Consider the following 14,335-nt stretch of genomic DNA (forward strand, 5'->3'; position numbering starts at 1 on the left):
GAGGAGGGATGTGGTGTAGATGTCTCCTACACTACCACTCAGAGGGGGGATGTAGTGTAGATGTCTCCCACACTACCACTCAGAGGTGGGATGTGGTGTAGATGTCTCCTACACTACCACTCAGAGGTGGGATGTGGTGTAGATGTCTCCCACACTACCACTCAGAGGTGGGATGTGGTGTAGATGTCTCCTACACTACCACTCAGAGTAGGGATGTGGTGTAGATGTCTCCTACACTACCACTCAGAGTAGGGATGTGGTGTAGATGTCTCCTACACTACCACTCAGAGGTGGGATGTGGTGTAGATGTCTCCCACACTACCACTCAGAGGTGGGATGTGGTGTAGATGTCTCCTACACTACCACTCAGAGTAGGGATGTGGTCTAGATGTCCCCTACACTACTACTCAGAGGAGGGATGTGGTGTAGATGTCTCCTACAATACCACTCAGAGGAGGGATGTGGTGTAGATGTCTCCTACAATACCACTCAGAGGGGGGATGTGGTATAGATGTCTCCTACAATACCACTCAGAGGAGGGATGTGGTGTAGATGTCTCCTACAATACCACTCAGAGGAGGGATGTGGTGTAGATGTCTCCTACAATACCACTCAGAGGAGGGATGTGGTGTAGATGTCTCCCACACTACCACTGGAGGTAGCAAATAATAAAGATCACATCATCATCTGGACCTCTTTGTCTTCTTCTTCTTCTTCTTCTTCTTCACCGGTTGACATTTATTTGGATGAGTCTTGCACTGGAGGCATGAACTGAGCAATTTCAGCAAGATGGGCCAGGCCAGCTGCAAAGTCAAAATTGGCTATATTGTAAAAATGTATGAAAACAAAAATGTGCTTTTTGGTCTTCATTTAAGGTTACCGTTTGACATTAGGGTTAGCAGTGTGGTTAAGGTTAGGGTTAAAGTTAGGGTTACGTTTAAAAAATAAGATTTTCTGACTTTATGGCTGTGCCAGCTAGTGACCACCCTGCAGAGCTGCCTCCAGAGTAAGATTCATGACGAAAAATTCTTACCTGAAGAGAACTGTAGAGGATTGTTTTTGACTCATTGACCATACAGACTTTCAATGAACCAAAGTGGTTTCCAGTTCTGCTGTAATTCAACTCATAAACAATAGCTATTGTAGTAATTAAGAAACATCCTCATCATCAGTGTTCATGGGGTTGTGCTGAAACTAGCCAGATAGGCTCAGAGTAAAAGCTGGGGTATTCATCCAGCCCCACAGATGGGGTTAGAAAGGCACATTTGAAACTTGAAGCGGGAACTCCAGGCCTGTATTTACATCAGCCTCCCATTGAGCTCCTATTTGTCTCACCTAGGTGGCAAAGGAGACATAGACAGAACGAGAGAGGCTTCATAACATCAGCAGGCGTTCTTCCACAGGTCCCTAGAGGCATATAATAACCTATTACCTCCATCTCTGACAAAAACACACATTTAAACTACAATTACACCCCCTGCCTCCTCTCCCTCATGCATTCCATCTCATCCCCTCTTCTGTTCTGCAATTCAATCACTCCCGACCCATGGCTCCTCCGCTTAACCCTTTCTTTCATCCGCCATGGAGAGGGTGCAAGATTGTCTCACAACTGGAGAGAGGCCTTGTGGGCAGGATAGGGAAATTCATCATAATGTGCAATCCTTCTATGGCGCACACACACAAACACACACACAAACACACACGCAAACACACACACTAAAACACTTTGATTCCCACATTCACGTAGACATTGGTTATTTTTATGGAGTAACATCTGTTGTGTAATTAAATGACTGTACACAATACGTACCAAATAATTACATTTGGATTCCACAGGACAATATAGTGCCCATTCTCTCAGCAGGTTCTTGTTGCTAAGGGTAAACATCTGAGAAAAGACAGGGCTAAATGAGGACAACGCAAATTCTTCCAGAGGAATATTTGATAGCATCGCTCTTTTTAATACCGAATGCATAAAGGTTTCCCCTTCTCAAACGAGGCTCTGTGACCCCCACCCCCACCAGAAAATAATGGTATCTTAACAATGTGTATCAAAGGATTACATTTTTTAAACCATAAAGTATCATTCTCTAAGCCTATAACTGCATGATAAAGATCATCCAAAATATTGTCCCTTGGTAGTAAAACATCAGCCTACAAGTTTAGACTGCAGTCTGAGGATAAACAACAAAATATGACCCCATCTATTCCCATTCTCTCAGTCAACATTCCCCACATTTGCAGCAAAAAGTTGAGACAGAGTAGAAAGTGCCCCAAAATAATGAATACTTTTTCAGTATTACTTTGACCTGAAAACGCAGTGCTACGTGCAAAAAATACATGTTATAAAGAGAAAATATATCAGGAGATCGGTTTCAATGTATAAAAAGGGAACATTCTACAGAAGTAAACATAAGCCAAAGGTATCATTAAATTACAGAAACCCCAGGAAGCCGCTTTCCCTCATCCTAGAGCAGCTAGGCCCTATTTCACAGCCTGTGCTGCAGCTGAAGGGGAAGAAATTGGAAAAAATGTGAAATTGATTTCAGTTCTATTTTATTTGACTCTCCTTCTATCATTTTACAATGCTATGCAGCGTTAGTCCATTTCCAGCCTGCACTGTGCTGATAATGGCAAAAAGAGCAGTCAGGCTGTTGCCTGTACTGTAGTATTGCAAGACACAGACATCCTGAGCAGGAAATACAACTAGCCCAGGCCAGGCCAGGGGTGGAGATCAAATCAAATCAAATTGTATTCACATGCTTCGTAAGCAACAGGTGTGGACAGCAGGTGTGGCCATGTACTCTTATAATATCCACCCGATTTCTTGCAAGATTTCTTATAAGTGACCGAATTAGTGTTCCTTGAAAGCGGCAGCTCTAGCCTTTTGCTCAGTGTGAATGTTGCCTGTAATCCATGGCTTCTGGATGGGATATGTATGTACGGTCACTGTGGGGACGGCGGCGTCGGTGCACTTATTAATGAAGCCTATGACTGATGTGGTAAAATCCTTAATACCATCGGATGAGTCCCGGAACATATTCCAGTCTGTGCTAGCTAAACTGTCCTGTAGTTTAGCATCTGCTTCATCGGACTGCTTCCATATTGAGCACGTCACTGGTACTTCCTGTTTGAGTTTTTGCTTGTAAGCGGGAATCAGGAGGATAGAGTTATAGTCAGATTTGTCAAATGGGGACAAGGGAGAGCTTTGTATGAGTCTCTGTGTGTGGAGTAAAGGTGATTTAGAGTTTTTTCGCCTCTAGTTGCACAGGTGACAAAATGGTAGAAGATTAGGTAAAACGTATTTCAGTTTTCCTGCATTAAAATCACCAGCCACTAGGAGCGCTGTCTCTGGATGAGCATTTTCTTGTTTCCTTATGGCCCTATACAACTCGTTGAGTGCGGATTTAGTACCAGCATCAGTTTGTGGTGGTAAATAGACAGCTACAAAAAATATTTACATAAACTCTCTTGGTAAATAGTGTGGTCTACAGCTTATCCATGGGGTATTGTAACTCAGGCAAGCAAAACCTCAAGACCTCCTTAATATTAATGATTGCGCACCAGCTGTTTTTAACAAAGAGACACACACCACCCCCCTTGAGCTTACCCGACGCTGCCATTCTGCCCAGCTGATGCATAAAAAGACAGATACATTTATATTATCCGTGTTTCCGGGAAACAAAGCATATTACAGTTTTACAGGTCCCTTTGATATTCATTTATTTTTATTTAACCTTTATTTAACTAGGCAAGTCAGTTACAAACAAATTCTTATTTAAAATGATGGCCTACCAGAAGGCAAAAGGCCTCCTGCGGGGATAAAAAAACAATTGGACAAAACACACATCACGACAAGAGAGACATCACAACACTACATAAAGAGAGACCTAACACAACGACATAGCATGGCAGCAACACATGAAACACAGCATGGTATCAACACAACATGACAACAACATGGTAGCAACACAACATGGCAGCAGCACAACATGGTAGCAGTACAAAACATGGTACAAACATTGTATGGCACGGACAACAGCACAAAGGGCAAGAAGGTAGAGACAACAGTACATCACACGAAGTAGCCACAACTGTCAGATAGAGTGTCCATGATTGAGTCGTTGAATGAAGAGGTGATAGGTGATAGGATAGTCTCGAATGGAGCTCATCCCGTTTGTTCTCCAGTGATTGTACATTCGCCAATAGAAAAGAGGGTAGAAGCGGTTTATTTACTCGCCGCCATTGTTTCTTCATGGTTCCTACATGTCGGCCTCTATATTGTTGTCTCTTTCTCTTCAGAGTGTTGGGAATTAGGGCCTGGTCCTGGGTGACCAGTATGTCTGCGCCGCCGACTCGTCGAGATAGAAATCTTCATCCAAATCCAGGTTAGTGATTGCTGTTCTGATGTCCAGGAGCTCTTTTCGGTCATCGGAAGTGATGGTGGAAACATTCTGTAAAGATCGTCGCAGAAAAAACACATAAAATAGCAGAACAAAGGTCAGGCGTCAATAAAACAGCCAGGAAGTTGTTCTACACAGCCATCACTGGCCTGGACTAGAAACATGTCCTGTTCTGCATTGATAAAAAGAACAAACAATACAGACAAAACCATTTTTTTCTCCAATGTCAGTGCACATGTTGCCTATACACAGGAATAAAATGTCCAAAAATGTCCAAAAATATGCCAGTGTCAGTGAATTGTTATAGCCACTAAAAGATCATGTCCTCTTGCATGTTGATGTAATTAATCTAATAATGCTGCCAGAATATATATTCTAATTAAGAGCAATATAGATTAAATGACACACCGCATTACCATTTGGAAATTACAAGATAATTGTATGGCTTATAACAGCAACTACCCTGTTTATCTTGACAGCATTAGATTGCAGGTGGCACCTCATGTGCTGAATGCCAAGAGGCCCACAGCACACGCTCAGCACATGTATTGTGATTGAGAGCTTAAATAGAAATTCTTTGCCTTTCATGCATTCTTATTAATTACGGAAAGGGCATTCCCTAACGCTAATGTTGAAAACAAGCTTGATATGGTATCTTTACTAGCATAGGAAAAAAAACAGATTACACAAGAGTATTTGGACACCCCTACAAATTAGTGGACTCGGCTATTTCAGCAACACCCGTTGTTGACAGGTGGATAAAATCAAGCACACAGCCATGCAGTCTCAATAGACAAAGTAGAGTGGCCTTGTTGAAGAGATCAGTGACTTTCAACTTTGCACTGTCAAACTGTAGGATGCCACCTTTCCAACAAGTCAGTTCGTAAAGTTTCAGCCCTGCTAGAGCTACCCCGGTAAACTGTAAGTGCTGTTATTGTGAAGTGGAAAGGTCTAGGAGCAACAACAGCTCAGCCGCAAAGTAGTAGGTCACACAAGCGCACAGAACAGGACCGTCGAGTGCTGAAGTGCGTAGGGTGTAAAAATCATCTGTCTTCGGTTACAACACTCACTACTGAGTTCCAAACTGCCTCTGGAAACAACGTCAGCACAAGAACTGTTCGTCGGGAGCTTCATGAAATGGGTTTCCATGGCCGAGCAGCCGCACACAAGCCTAAGATCACCATGCGCAATGCCAAGCATCGGCTGGAGTGGTGTAAAGCTCACCCCCATCGGAGTCTGGAGCAGTGGAAATGCGTTTTCTGGAATCATGCTTCAACATCTGTCAGTCCGACGGACGAATCTGGATTTGGCGGATGCCAGGAGAACGCTACCTGCCCCAATGCATAGTGCCAAATGTAAAGTTTGGTGGAGGAAGAATAATGCTCTGGGGCTTTTTTTCATGGATCGAGCTAGGCCCTTTAGTTCCAGTGAAAGAAAATCTTAACGCTACAGCATACAATGACAGTCTAGACGATTCTGTGCTTCCAACTTTGTGGCAAAAGTTTGGGCGAGGCCCATTCCTGTTTCAGCATGACAATGCAGAAATTGTTTGTTGAGATCGTTGTGGAAGAAGTTGACTGGCCTGCACAGAGCCCTGACTCCAACTCCATCGAAGACCTTTTGGGTGAATTGAAACGCTGACTGCGTAATTGCTCAACATCAGTGTCCGACCTCACTAATACTCTTGCGGCTGAATGGAATTTTGGAATGAGATATTCGCCAAGCAGTTGTCCACATACTTTTGGTAATGTTGTGTATTTCTGGAGTAAAATATCTATATCTCAGATATAATTCTGCTGTTGAAGTCGTGTTTTGAGGGCGAGAGGAAATCAAATGTCTAGGTAGCTAACTAGCTAGATGGTTAGCTTTGGCTAACCCTGAATCTTACAGACAAAGTTTCATCTCCTGTTTTTAGCTCCCCATATGATATGTGCTTGTTGGATAACTAGCCACCTTGTCATAGGAATAAAGAGTGATTCATCAGATATGTGTGGCAATAGCTAACATTAGGGACAGTTCAAAATTGACTGGGGAACTGGTCCAACTCAAGGTGTCATAAAAAATAAATCCACCCCCCTCCTCAACATAAAAAAATATTTTCACAAGACCCTACCTAGTACTGTAAAATAAATTGCACACCCTTTCCCTCATAGAATTATCTAAAAATAATGTTTACGACCATAAATAACAATAACTGTAGCGACCCTATGTTTATAAGTAGTGACTTCACCGCTTCAGCGTGCTTTTGTGGCACAGTCGATGTCACGCAGTGCTATGGGCCAGAAGGTTCAGGGTTCACCAAACCATGGTCGACCTCACTCTCCCTGCCTGTTTCATTAAACTACAATCAGAGACAATGATCAGCTACACTCTTATAAAAAAGTGCTCCAAAAGGGTTCTTCGGCTGTCCCCATAGGAGAAGCCTTTTTGGTTCCAGGTAGAACAATTTTGGGTTCTACCAAAATGGATTGATTTAATTTGTCAGTAAAAATAAATATATATCCACACAGTACAAAGATGTGTAAAAGGGACTTATTTCCATTGTTGTCCCTATTTTTTACATAAAGAGATATGCAACTACATACAGTGGGGAGAACAAGTATTTGATACACTGCCGATTTTGCAGGTTTTCCTACTTGCATGCAATAAATGCAAATGAATTACTTAAAAATCATACAATGTGATTTTCTGGATTTTTGTTTTAGATTCCGTCTCTCACAGTTGAAGTGTACCTATGATAAACATTACAGACCTCTACATGCTTTGTAAGTAGGAAAACCTGCAAAATCAGCAGTGTATCAAATACAGAGGGGCAAAAAGTATTTAGTCAGCCACCAATTGTGCAAGTTCTCCCATTTAAAAAGATGAGAGAGGCCTGTAATTTTCATCATAGGTACACTTCAACTATGACAGACAAAATGAGAAAAAGAAATCCAGAAAATCACATTGTAGGATTTTTTTATGAATTTATTTACAAATTATGGTGAAAAATAAGTAAATAACAAAAGTTTATCTCAATACTTTGTTATATACCCTTTGTTGGCAATGACAGATGTCGAACGTTTTCTGTAAGTCTTCACAAAGTTTTCACACACTGTTGCTGGTATTTTGGCCCATTCCTCCATGCAGATCTCCTCTAGAGGAGTAATGTTTTGGGGCTGTTGCTGGGCAACACAGACTTTCAACTCCCTCCAAATATTTTCTATAGGGTTGAGATCTGGAGACTGGCTAGGCCACTCCATGACCTTGAAATGCTTCTTACGAAGCCACTCCTTCGTTGCCCGGGTGGTGTGTTTGGGATCATTGTCATGCTGAAAGACCCAGCCACGTTTCATCTTCAATGCCCTTGCTGATGGAAGTAGGTTTTCACTCAAAATCTCACGATACATGGCCCCATTCATTCTTTCCTTTACATGGATCAGTCATCCTGGTCCCTTTGCAGAAAAACAGCCCCAAAGCATGATGTTTCCACCCCCATGCTTCACAGTAGGTATGGTGTTCTTTGGATCCAACTCAGAATTCTTTGTCCTCCAAACACGACGAGTTGAGTTCTTACCAAAAAGTTCAATTTTGGTTTCATCTGACCATATGACATTCTCCCAATCTTCTTCTGGATCATCCAAATGCTCTCTAGCAAACTTCAGATGGGCCTGGACATGTACTGGCTTAAGCAGGGGGACACGTCTGGCACTGCAGGATTTGAGTCCCTGGCGGCGTAGTGTGTTACTGATGGTAGGCTTTGTTACTTTGGTCCCAGCTCTGTGCAGGTCATTTACTAGGTCCCCCCCATGTGGTTCTGGGATTTTTGCTCACCGTTCTTGTGATCATTTTGACCCCACGGGGTGAGATCTTGCGTGGAGCCCCAGATCGAGGGAGATTATCAGTGGTCTTGTATGTCTTCCATGTCCTAATAATTGCTCCCACAGTTGATTTCTTCAAACCAAGCTGCTTACCTATTGCTGATTCAGTCTTCCCAGCCTGGTGCAGGTCTACAATTTTGTTTCTGGTGTCCTTTGACAGATCTTTGGTCTTGGCCATAGTGGAGTTTGGAGTGTGACTGTTTGAGGTTGTGGACAGGTGTCTTTTATACTGATAACAAGTTCAAACAGGTGCCATTAATACAGGTAACGAGTGGAGGACAGAGGAGCCTCTTAAAGAAGAAGTTACAGGTCTGTGAGAGCCAGAAATCTTGCTTGTTTATAGGTGACCAAATACTTATTTTCCACCATAATTAGCAAATAAATTCATAAAAAATCCTACAATGTTATTTTCTGGATTTTTTTACTCATTTTGTCTGTCATAGTTTAAGTGTACCTATGATGAAAATTACAGGCCTCTCTCATCTTTTTAAGTGGGAGAACTTGCACAATTGGTGGCTGACTAAATTATTTTTTGCCCCACTGTACTTGTTCTCCCCACCGTAGATACATTACATAGATACAGAGACATTAGAGAGATACATTACATAGATACAGAGACATTAGAGAGATACAGACACATTACAGAGATACAGACACATTACATAGATACAGACCCATTACAGAGGTACAGACACATTACAGAGGTACAGCAATGCTCAACCCCCAGACGAGTATGAGGGGCGAGTTTGAATATAATTCTTACAAGCTTGTTTGGCTGGTAGTTTATTCTTCAGATGTTTGGGGCTGCTGGTGAACCATGTGCAGACATAGTCAAAGTGACACTGGACTAGAGCAGCTGCCAGAGTCTTTAGGGTGTCAATAGCTGGGTTTCCATCCTGTTGGGGACAGATTTTCATGGGAATATTCTCAAATCTGCATGAAAACAATATGCACATTTTCCCATCACATTTGTGTTTCCACCAAATTGAGTTGTTGCTAATTAAAGTCTGTGAGTAAATACGTAGGGCACATCAAAATAACTTTGTGGGGTAAATTCCCATGTACTGAATAAAAATACAAAGAAAATGGGTTTCCGTAACATTTTCCACTGTAGGGCTACTGATGGTTTTGTCACAAAAACATTGTGTAGGTGTAGTGAATGTGCCCTCTATGGTATTGGCATGTGCGCTCTAGCCAACAGCTCACAGATGAGATTATTATACACAAAAGTGAGATTATTTATTATTTGTCAAATGGCAGCCAAGCATCGATCATCATGTCTCCAGAATAAAACCCTTGATATGTATTAAAATAAGCATCAAGCGCATCACCATGCACTTTCACCACCCTGTGAAGTTCATCATAATTGATTTAATCTGTAGCCTAATAAACTGCAAGCTTTCCCATGACGTCGTGACATGTTTTATCTGACATGTACTTTCCTCGCATAAAAAGGTTGGATGGAAACCTGGTTAATGTCAAGCCATTTTGAGGATGCTATGATTAAATTTTTGACAAATGTGCACATGCCTACAGGAGACTTTGAAGTAGCCTAATCAGATTAAAATGTTGACTGGTTGTGTTTATGCCACATATAAAAGGTTATACATTCTAAAAGTTAAATGACAAATATTTTTGATATATTGAAGCATCAGGTTATAGGTGCGAGAGAAATAGCCACTTGGATTGGAGACAGAGCTTGCGTTAAACTTTTCTAAATAATTGGGCCTGTCAGGAGCATACAGTATGTGGCAACATTATTATTGGACTACTTGGGAGAATGATGATCTGCAACAGACAGAGCATCTCAGTATCAGAAGTAAAAATACAGCCAGACTGGCCTGCTACTGTGTCTTTCTAAACTGTCCAGAGGAAACCCACAATGGATCCAAATGGAATGAAACAGTCAAATCACAGGACTTTTGCACAGTTATTCCAATGATGTTTTCACTGCAGCCTAGAGTAGAATTTTGTACCCACTTGAAAACAATAATCCAAGTATTTGTTGCATTGTGGTGTTGTAGGGTACTATAGTCTAGGTAGGTTAATTGTATTATCCCTAAACAAGATCAATAGGAGAGCTTTTGAGCTGATTGTTTCATGTCTTCACTGTTCTTTCATATGCAATGATGCACCTCACCTCTCCGCGTTGCATCGTGCCTGAGAACAGCTCTTACCCGTGGTATATTGGCCATATATCACAAACCCCTGAGGTGCCTTATTGCTATTTTTAACTGGTTAACAACGTAAATAGAGCAGCATAAATGCATGTTTCGTCATACCCGTGGTATACGGTCTGATATACCTTGGCTGTCAGCCAATCAGCATTCAGGGATCAAACCACCCAGTTTATAATAAAAGTTAGCACATGGAAAAGCGTAGTGCATAAGGGAAGTACCAAAACACCTTGATATGGGGGAGGTGCATGCAAGCAGATGAGGAAATGTGGCTAGCATGGAAGAAATTCTATAGTTAAACCTGCAAAAGAGCTAATGTAAACAAGGGAGAAAACACACTACCCCCATTAAAAAAACACAACCCTCCCCACAGCAAACCCCTGCCCCAAAACAAACCCCTGCCCCAAAGCAAACCCCTGCCCAGTACATTTTTATCTGTCCCTTAGCTAACTAGCTGCAGTGTCAAATATGTAGCTAGCTAACATGAGCTGGGTCAGTCCAGCGAAGCATCCTCCCACTCTACTGCTCTCTCTCACTCTGTGTGTGTGTGTCTAAATGTCATAAGCACATCTACCATACAGAGGGTTTATCATCCTAGTCAGCTTTTTGTAGACCATATACTAGAAATCAAAAATGTTTGTGTGTTTGTCTTTTTATTTACAACTTGTAGTGGCACAACAGAGGGGAATGAGAATGTGCCAGCACAGAAAACAAAACACCCTTCAAGGTGGAAAGGAGAGGTTTGGAAGAGAAGGAGGATGGAGGGTAAATCCCTTTTTGTCTAGAAGGGATACAGCTTTTGTCAAAATTGTTCTTTTAATAGCAGGTTAGGAGAATTGATGTAGAAAATGTATTTTATACCATACTGAAATGTGTCTGATTTGCATACTATTAACATGATTGATAGTAACATTTAGATATTGATTGTTGTTTGACTGATCAACCTTGATATTTCATTCTGAATGAAAATTTGAACATCACACTTGGAGCAAATCTTTTTAGTACGCATTCACCATCACATTTACTTGTAAAATTAATTGTCATTAATGCTATACAAATTGTAAAATTCGAGTACCGTTGACCTTTTTATGAAATTGAGCACATTGATAGATATTAAGTGAACTGTGAATAAGACCTTAATTGAAACTGTCCAGACTACAAACTTTGTTTGACATCAGTCTTCATTGTAAACTACCTGTGCTGGAAGACATCTCCACTATGGTGCTGGAAGGCTTAATTAATAAATTCATGTCAAATAAATTGCACTAATTTGTTGTCGCTGTCACAGTTTGCCATGAGGTGTAAAATGAAATTACCAAACAAAATGTTTAACTAGTACTTAAATAGTTTTCTGACTGGATACGTTTTACTCTTACTTGAATAGTTTCTTAAGAGGCATACTTTTACTTGAGTAAATTACAATCTAAATAATAGTACTTTTACTGAAGTACATATTTTCTGTACTCTACCCATCTCTGTAAATTATACATTATCTAATTATAAAATGTGGGTGAGAATCCACACTGGAGGAAAGTAGCCTAATCAGAGTGTTTCATCATTACACATCACCCCTTGTTCCTGTGGTCGAGCCCATCAAGGCTCTGATTGGTGAACCACTGATCCATTCAAAGCTCTTTGTTTGTTGGCAAGATTAGGGATTTCACACAATGCTTTTAACATACAGTGTTTTTGCAATTTACATATTTGACACACTTTAACATACATGATGACATTGTGCATGTTCATTTATACAGTAGTTATTGTTCAACATGTCCTCCCTTGGGAGTTTAACTCAAAATCTCTTTGTTCACGGCATTCCGATCTTCTTCCTATGCCACCATGTCTGTGTCATTTATCAGTTAATCTGACTGTTCTCTCATTGTTGATTTGATTGACTTATTTCAGCAATTTTCTGGCTTTTTGTATAGTTGTCTAATATTGGTGGGGTATATAACCCTGTTTCAATGTTACTCCAGTCCTGAATCACTATGATCAATAAAATAGTTTTTCTTGAGTGTACTTTTGACAGACCTGAGATTTGCATTCACCCTATTGCTTACACCTATCCAGTTGTTTCAGATTAAGTGTCTAGGGAGAAGGGGTTAGGATTTGTTTACGGACATGGCCTAACTATACTGGCTCAATAAGCACATGCGTGCCCTAGGGCAGGGGCACTCAAATACTATTTGAGAAGGTCCAGTCACACCAATTTCCTAGGTGACAAAGGTCCAGATGGATATTGTCATTTATCGGCATAGTAACAAATGCCCAACTCAAATCAAATCAAATCTTATTTGTCACATGCACCGAATACAACTTACCATGAAATGCTTACTTACAAACCCTTAACCAAATCAAATCAAATGTTATTGGTCACATACAGATGGTTAACAGATGTTAATGCGAGTTTAACAAAATGCTTGTGCTTCTAGTTCCGACGGTGCAGTAATATCTAACAAGTAATCTAACAATTCCCCAACAACTACTTAATACACACAAATCTAAAGGGTTGGAATAAGAATATGTACATATAAATATATGGATTAGCGATGACCGAGCGGCATAGGCAAGATGCAATAGATGGTATAAGGTACAGTATATGCATACTGCGGCAGGTAGCCTAGTGGTTAGAGTGTTGGGCCAGTAACCGAAAGGTTGCTGGATTGAATCCCTAAACTGACAAGATAAAAATCTGCCGTAGCCGTCATTGTAAATCAGAGTTTGTTCTTAACTGACTTGCCTAGTTAAATTAAAAAAATATATTTATGAGATGAGTAATGCAAGATATGTGAACATTATTAAAGTGGCATTATTTAAAGTGACTTGAGATCAATTTATTAAAGTGGCCAATGATTTGAGTCTGTATGTAGGTGGCAGCCTCTCTTTGCTAGTGATGGCTGTTTAACAGTCTGATGGCCTTGAGATAGATTTGATGTACCTGTACTGATCTCTCCTTCTGGATGGCAATGGGGTGAACAGGCTGTGGCTCAGGTGGTTGATGTCCTTGAGGATATTTTTGGCCTTCCTGTGACATTGGGTGCTGTAGGTGTCCTGGAGGGCGGGTAGTTTGCCCCCGGTGATGTGTTGTGCAGACTGCACCACCCTCTGGAGAGCTTTGCAGTTGAGGGCGGTGCAGTTGTCGTACCATGCGGTGATACAGCCCGACAGGATGCTCTCAATTGTGCATCTGTAAAAGTTTTTGAGTGTTTTAGGTGACAAGCCAAACCTACAATGCAGTTTTAAGAAAATGAGAGTTAAGAAAATATTTACTAAATAAACAAAAGTTGTAAAAAAGTAACACAATAAAATAGCAATAATGAGGCTATATACTGTACACGGGGTACCGGTACCGAGTCAATGTGCGTAGGTAAAGGATACCTCGCAACCCATGCGACCCCAAACTGTTCACACCCCTGTTGAGCATTTAGAAGCTTTAAAGTCAATTTCCCGCAATTCTACACATTTTGCATGAGGCAGATATGTATTTTTTGCTATTTTAAAGCGTATTTCCTGCAATTCGGCTCATTTTGTCTTATGTGTTTTTATATGATACCAGGGGTCGAAGCCCGACCGATTCAAATGTTTTATTAAATAAATAAATTGTTGGGACACCGTTTGTAGTATTGACCTAGTTCTGGGTCCAGATCCAGACCGCAGTCCACCAGTTGAGTATGGGGTCCCTTATTGGGACCATGGTTAGGTCATTGGTGCTTGGTGCTGGTGGCCTGGGTTCAAGATCTGCTAGGGGAGACACACTACTCTCACATTCTTAGCAATATACTGTATGTTAATGTAATTATTTAGCAACAGTTACAACACCCCTAACTGATCTAATTAAAATTGGTTTCTCATTGAAAGACGGGAATCTGTAGGATTAGCCCTTGAGCACATATTA

The 14,335-nt window shown here is 41.0% G+C and overlaps 1 long non-coding RNA gene across 1 annotated transcript; it reads right to left on the minus strand.

The window, feature by feature from the left end:
* Window positions 1-3,949: 3,949 nt before the first annotated feature.
* On the minus strand, window positions 3,950-13,515 carry LOC118940489. The gene is made up of 3 exons (XR_005037060.1): window positions 13,379-13,515; window positions 9,027-9,159; window positions 3,950-4,454 (listed from the first exon to the last, which is right to left on the minus strand). It is a non-coding gene; the product is annotated as an uncharacterized LOC118940489 (long non-coding RNA).
* Between the last annotated feature and the right edge of the window lie 820 nt (window positions 13,516-14,335).

This window comes from Oncorhynchus mykiss, chromosome 17 (assembly GCF_013265735.2).
Source record: "Oncorhynchus mykiss isolate Arlee chromosome 17, USDA_OmykA_1.1, whole genome shotgun sequence".
Taxonomy (NCBI): domain Eukaryota; kingdom Metazoa; phylum Chordata; class Actinopteri; order Salmoniformes; family Salmonidae; genus Oncorhynchus; species Oncorhynchus mykiss.